Genomic DNA, 7757 nt, shown 5'->3' with positions numbered 1-7757 from the left:
CATCCTCCTCCTCCAGGCCTGCAGAGCATCACCACCATCCTCCTCCTCTAGGCCTGCAGAGCATCACCACCATCCTCCTCCTCTAGGTCTGCAGAGCATCGCCACCATCCTCCTCCTCTAGGTCTGCAGAGCATCGCCACCATCCTCCTCCTCTAGGTCTGCAGAGCATCGCCACCATCCTCCTCCTCTAGGCCTGCAGAGCATTGCCACCATCCTCCTCCTGGCCTGCAGAGCATTGCCACCATCCTCCTCCAGGCCTGCAGAGCATTGCCACTATCCTGCAATAAAAAGAGGGTGTGACCTGCAGAAAACTTTTTACATTTCCACCTGAATATACTTCTCAAAAGTTTTTATATTACCCATTCTGATAATACTTACCCGCTCCCCATCACTTACCTACCCCTTGCCAGCAGTGATCCCTCTCTGGATCATCCTCTAGCCTGGAATAATGGTGGCACCGCACTGCCCTCTAGTGCTGAGCACAGGTACTGCTCGCCTCCAGTCACATGCAGTTTGGTCCTTGTGACCTCAGGTTGTTGTATGAACCCTCCTAATAGAGCCCGTGGAGGATGAGGGGAGTAGTAGTGCAGGGTCGGACTGGGGTACCATAGGCCCACCAGTGAAATTGATTTTGGGGGCCCACCAGAAATATTCTGGGATAAGGGAATTTCTAATCACTAGCGGGGGCAGTGAAATAAAGGATAAGCTAATCCCTTTCTCCCTCCCTCTCTGCTAGAGCTCAGCTCTTGGTTTGTGTACAGGGGCTGCAGGGGTGACATTATCTCAGGGCATTAATGTTAGGGATAGTATAAGAGTTACCCCTGGTGTCCCAGGCTTTATGCTGGTGGCTGGGCTGTGGTTATGGATAGTATAAGAGTTACCCTTGGTGTCCCAGGCTTTCTGCTGGTGGCTGGGCTGTGGTTAGGGATAGTATAAGAGTTACCCCTGGTGTCCCGGGCTTTCTGCTGGTAGCTGAGCTGTGGTTAGGGATAGTATAAGAGTTACCCCTGGTGTCCAGGGCTTTCTGCTGGTAGCTGGGCTGTGGTTAGGGATAGTATAAGGGTTATTCCTGGTTTCCAGGGCTTTCTGCTGGTGGCTGTTCTGTGGTTAGGGATAGTATAAGAGTTACCTCTGGTGTCCCGGGCTTTCTGCTGGTGGCTGGGCTGTGGTTAGGGATAGTATAAGAGTTACCCCTGTTGTTCCGGGCTTTATGCTGGTGGCTGGGCCGTGGTTAGGGATAGTATAAGAGTTACCCCTGGTGTCCAGGGCTTTCTGCTGGTAGCTGGGCTGTGGTTAGGGATAGTATAAGGGTTATTCCTGGTTTCCAGGGCTTTCTGCTGGTGGCTGTTCTGTGGTTAGGGATAGTATAAGAGTTACCTCTGGTGTCCTGGGCTTTCTGCTGGTGGCTGGGCTGTGGTTAGGGATAGTATAAGAGTTACCCCTGGTGTCCCGGGCTTTCTGCTGGTAGCTGAGCTGTGGTTAGGGATAGTATAAGAGTTACCCCTGGTGTCCCGGGCTTTCTGCTGGTGGCTGGGCTGTGGTTAGGGATAGTATAAGAGTTACCCCTGGTGTCCCGGGCTTCAGCTGGTGGCTGGGCTGTGGTTAGGGATAGTATAAGAGTTACCCCTGGTGTCCTGGGCTTTCTGCTGGTGGCTGGGCTGTGGTTAGGGATAGTATAAGAGTTACCCCTGGTGTCCCGGGCTTCAGCTGGTGGCTGGGCTGTGGTTAGGGATAGTATAAGAGTTACCCCTGGTGTCCTGGGCTTTCTGCTGGTGGCTGGGCTGTGGTTAGGGATAGTATAAGAGTTACCCCTGGTGTCCCGGGCTTCAGCTGGTGGCTGGGCTGTGGTTAGGGATAGTATAAGAGTTACCCCTGGTTTCCCGGGCTTTATGCTGGTGACTGGGCTGTGGTTAGGGATGTAAGTGTTTGCACTGTGACCAACCTTGTAATAAAACTAGTGACATTATCCCTACTCTGGCGTCCAGCACCACATAGACAAGTCACACCTGGCTCTCTGACCCTATAGATATAACAGTACATAAGCTGAGAGCTCTCCCACACAAGAAGGTTAGTCAGTGACTACAATACTGATCTGACACAGGAAGAAGTAGCATCTAGTACCTCACAGGTGACTTGTCTTCTCCTTGACAACCAGAATCATCGTAAAACTTGGTTGCAGAATTTTCTAGCAGATGTGTTCAGCTCTGTGAAGCAGATCTTCCACACTGCACCCTAAAAATACCACAGTTACTTACACTGTTTTATCCAGGTGACATTATAATCTGCCACACTGTACTTCTAAAGAATCTACATAAAAAAACCTCTCTGTCCCCCAGCATATCAAAAATTACATTGTTACCGCCAAATATATTACTATGCTACAGTCCATGAATAAATAATACTGTGCCATTAAAAGGTATGTGTGTAGTATATAGCCTGCCAGGCCCCTGGGGCTGACAGGCTATATACTACTGGGGGCTGGCTTGCTATACACTACTGGGGACTGACTGGCTATACACTACTGGGGGCTGGCAGGCTATATACTACAGGGGCTGGCTGGCTATGTACTACTGGGAGCTGGCAGGCTATATACTACTTGGGGCTGGCAGGCTATATACTACTGGGAGCTGGCAGGCTATATACTACTGGGGGCTGGCTATATACTACTGGGGGCTAGCTGGCTATATACTACTGGGTGCTGGCAGGCTATATACTACTGGTGGCTGGAAGGCCATATACTACTGGGGCTGGCAGGCTATATACTACTGGGGACTGGCTGGCTATACACTACAGGGGGCTGGCTGGCTATATACTACTGGGGGCTGGGTTGCTATACACTGCAGGGGACTGGCTGGCTATACACTACTGGGGCTGGCTATACACTACTGGGGGCTGGCAGGCTATATACTACAGGGGGCTGGCAGGCTATATACTACAGGGGGCTGGCAGGCTATATACTACAGGGGCTGGCTATGTACTACTGGGAGCTGGCAGGCTATATATTACTGGGGGCTAGCTGGCTATATACTATTGGGGGCTGGAAGGCTATATACTACTGGGGGCTGGAAGGCTATATACTACTGGAAGCTGGCAGGCTATACACTGCTGGTGGCTGGCTGGCTATACACTACAGGGGGCTGGCTATATACTACTGGGGGCTGGCTGGCTATACACTGCAGGGGACTGGCTGGCTATACACTGCAGGGGACTGGTTGGCTATACACTACAGGGGGCTGGAAGGCTATATACTACTGGGAGCTGGCAGGCTATATACTTCAAGGAGCTGGCAGGCTATATACTACTGGAAGCTGGCAGGCTATATACTACTGGGGGCTGGCTGGCTATACACTACTGGGGACTGACTGGCTATACACTACTGGGGACTGACTGGCTATATACTACAGGGGGCTGGCAGGCTATATTCTACAGGGGCTGGCTGGCTATGTGCTACTGGGAGCTGGCAGGCTATATACTACTGGGGGCTGGCAGGCTATATACTACTGGGAGCTGGCAAGCTATATACTACTGGGAGCTGGCAGGCTATATACTACTGGAGGCTGGCAGGCTATATACTACTGGGGGCTAGCAGGCTGTATACTACTGGGAGATGGCAGGCTATATACTACTGGGAGCTGGCAGGCTATATACTACTGGAGGCTGGCAGGCTATATACTACTGGGGGCTGGCAGGCTATATACTGCAGGGGGCTGGCAGGCTATATACTACAGGGACTGGCTGGCTATGTACTACTGAGAGCTGGCAGGCTATATACTACTGGGAGCTGGCAGGCTATATACTACTGGGAGCTGGCAGGCTATATATTACTGGGGGCTAGCTGGCTATATACTACTGGGGGCTGGAAGGCTATATACTACTGGAAGCTGGTAGGCTATACACTGCTGGTGGCTGGCTGGCTATACACTACAGGGGGCTGGCTGGCTATACACTACTGGGGGCTGGCTGGCTATACACTGCAGGGGACTGGCTGGCTATACACTGCAGGGGACTGGCTGGCTATACACTACAGGGGGCTGGAAGGCTATATACTACTGGGAGCTGGCAGGCTATATACTTCAAGGAGCTGGCAAGCTATATACTACTGGAAGCTGGCAGGCTATATACTACTGGGGGCTGGCTGGCTATACACTACTGGGGACTGACTGGCTATACACTACTGGGGACTGACTGGCTATATACTACAGGGGGCTGGCAGGCTATATTCTACAGGGGCTGGCTGGCTATGTACTACTGGGAGCTGGCAGGCTATATACTACTGGGGGCTGGCAGGCTATATACTACTGGGAGATGGCAGGCTATATACTACTGGGAGATGGCAGGCTATATACTACTGGAGGCTGGCAGGCTATATACTACTGGGGGCTGGCAGGCTGTATACTACTGGGAGATGGCAGGCTATATACTACTGGGAGCTGGCAGGCTATATACTACTGGAGGCTGGCAGGCTATATACTACTGGGGGCTGGCAGGCTATATACTACAGGGGCTGGCAGGCTATATACTACAGGGGCTGGCTGGCTATATACTACTGGGAGCTGGCAGGCTATATACTACTGGAGGCTGGCAGGCTATATACTACTGGGGGCTGGCAGGCTATATACTACAGGGGGCTGGCAGGCTATATACTACAGGGGCTGGCTGGCTATGTACTACTGGGAGCTGGCAGGCTATATACTACTGGGAGCTGGCAGGCTATATATTACTGGGGGCTAGCTGGCTATATACTACTGGGGGCTGGAAGGCTATATACTACTGGGGGCTGGAAGGCTATATACTACTGGGAGCTGGCAGGCTATATACTACTGGGGGCTGGCAGGCTATATACTACTGGGAGCTGGCAGGCTATATTGTACTGGGGGCTATATACTACTGGGGGCTGGCTGGCTATATACTACTGGGGGCTGGCTATACACCACTGGGGGCTGGCTGGCTATATACTACAGCGGGCTGGCTGGCTATATACTAATGGGGGCTGGCTGACTATATACTACAGGGGGCTGGCAGGCTATATTCTACAGGGGGCTGGCAGGCCCCCCCATACACATTGCCAACCCCCCTCCAAATTCTATTAAGACCCCCCATACACATTTCGCCCCCCCCTTATAAACATTTCTTCTACCCCCCCACACTCCTCTTATACACATTAAGATAGTTCCCTGGGTAATGGATGGGGAGCCCGTGGTGGTAACAGCTGTATCCAGGGATCAGATGGAGGCATGTTGTGTAAATCAACTCACTGTTCTTTATTGAACAGCAGGCAACGGGCCTAATCGGTTAACAGCAGATTCTGGTACTGGAGCGGTCGTGGAGAGGATCCTCAGGAATAGTACACCAGCCTGGTAGTAGATGGAAGCTGGGATAATTGGAGTTGTGTCCAAACTGTGGAAGCTGCAGCTCTGGATTAGAGTCTCCTGAGTCTCTTCCTGGGATTGGGTTAAGTGTCAGTACTGAAGGTGCGCTGTGCGCTGACTCTCTCTTCACTGTCTCTGCAGACTGGACTCCAGTTTCTCTCTCTGACCATGTGCTCCTCCCTGCCCAGGGGTTTTATTCTCCTGGTCAGGTTGTACAACCTCTCCAATCACACTCCAGGTTACAATACAGCCACATCATTGGTCAATAACTTACACCCACTTAACCATTGCCTGTTCAGGCAGAATCTACAGCTGTTATTACGTAATGACCAGGTTCTAGAACCTTCCTAGAGGGTTCATGACTCCCCCTAACAGCTCCTAACCTGGAGAGGGTGCTATTCGCAACTACCACCCTGCCTATGTATTGGCAGGGGTGTTGCACATCTTACACCCATTTAACTATTTCCTGTCCAGGTAGAGGCCACAGCTGCAGATTATCAGAGATGGGTGTTGCATACAGGGCCGGCGCTATGGGTAGGCAAAGGTGGCAATTGCCCAGGGCCCCCAGGGAGAAAGGGGAGAATCTCTTCTTTCAAATGAATCTTGAATTTTGTTTCTAGGTGCCATGGATCCAGAGATATTCAGGTTTAAAGTGAGAATATCAGGTGCTATTTTTATATATAAATATCACTTCCGACGGCAGTTTAACAGTTAATATCTCAGTTTTTCTGCATTTTAGAAACACAAATTTAGATTCATATAAAAGAGGAGATTCTCTTCTTTCATAGAACCAGAGATACAGCCCCCTGAAGTGTCTCCCCCATCTCCAGATTCTTAGCCATCAGGCTGCAGGGAGAATTTGCTGCACACAGGAGCTGCTGCACCTCACAGATAATGGAAATATTCACTTTATATGTTACTAGTACTACATTTTGAGAAGGGATAATATCAACTAATATTCATGTTTTTAACCCTTCTCTATGCAAATCTAAGAACACACTTTGGGCCACATGTATCAATCGTTTTTTTCTGTTGTTTTTGCGCCTTTTCATTCAGGCGCACCATTTTTTGTGCCATTTTTGCGACTAAATGCCAAACTAGCTGCGCAGCAAAAATAACCAGCTTTCCCTCATTTATCCTAGCAATCCAGATGTTTTGATGCGCCTAATGATATTCATCACTTGCGACATTTCATTTAGGCGCAAAAACGGGCGCAAAAACACTCCAGCCCGAAGGTGGCGTTATCTGAGAAGAAAGCACTGAGCCCCTTTGCAGAACAGCTCATTTCTAGCAGAAAAGCTCAGCCAGACACTGCAGACACTAGAACATATAATACAGACATGAGATACTCTGCAGACACTAGTACAGATAATACAGACATGAGATACTCTGCAGACAGGAGCTGCAGACTCTATTTACACTTCATCACCTTCTATTTACAAAACATTCTGCAGGATCCTGAGCTCAAAGCAAGAGAGAAGAGAATGTTACAGAATGTTGCACATAGTGCTGACAAGTGTCCCCCATGTCATTTTGCACAGTATCACCAGTGTTTCTGAGGGGGATACTGTGCAGAATTACAGGGGTGCAGCAGGAGACCAGCACTGGGGGATCCCCTCCAGGAGATGCCCCTGCTGAGGAGGTCACTGGGTGCTGGGTGTCACACACCTGGGTGCTGCTGTGAGTGTTATCTTCATTCTGGGCTGTGGGAGAAGCAGAGAGGAGCTTGTAGCAGGATCACATGTAAGTGTCTGAATCTAACATTACGCCGAAACTGCGCCAAAATTGTGCCTAAACTGTGTTAAAGTAAAGTGATTAATAAGATGCAGGAAATTAACTTATCACAGATGGTTGTGCTAATTCTGTAAAAGCTTGTGATAATTCTGGAAAACAGTGCGCCAGAATTTAGGCACAACTACTACACCTATGCGCACAAAAGTGATAAATGTGGCCCATTCTCTCTTATTCCCTTTTATTTTGTGATAGTTATTTTTTGTTGGGAAAATTGACTGATATGATGAACATTCAATCCTCTTCGCCTAATGTGACTACACTGCGACTACACTGGAATAAAGTTTTTATTTCCCACCATCCTCCATTACTTACACCTATGTTATGACGTTCTCACTCTCATTCTTATGAAGCGCGGAGGGTTCTGTTATTGTGATAATACAATGGCGCACATCTAATAGTGACTTTTATTATCTCATTAGAGAAGTTTATGGATATATAGTTATTTATTTGGGTTACCATTGTCTAAGGAACAGACAATGATAGATCTGTGTGAATTTTCTGCAGTTCCCTTTGCTGCATATTTTGGTGAATATATTGGTGTGGGTCTGTATAATCTCCTCACATCTTACTTTTTTAGGAAAGTAGATTTTCTGT

Source organism: Engystomops pustulosus, chromosome 2 (genome assembly GCF_040894005.1).
Source record: "Engystomops pustulosus chromosome 2, aEngPut4.maternal, whole genome shotgun sequence".
Classification (NCBI taxonomy): Eukaryota; Metazoa; Chordata; class Amphibia; order Anura; family Leptodactylidae; genus Engystomops; species Engystomops pustulosus.
This window is presented reverse-complemented; position numbering follows the sequence as displayed.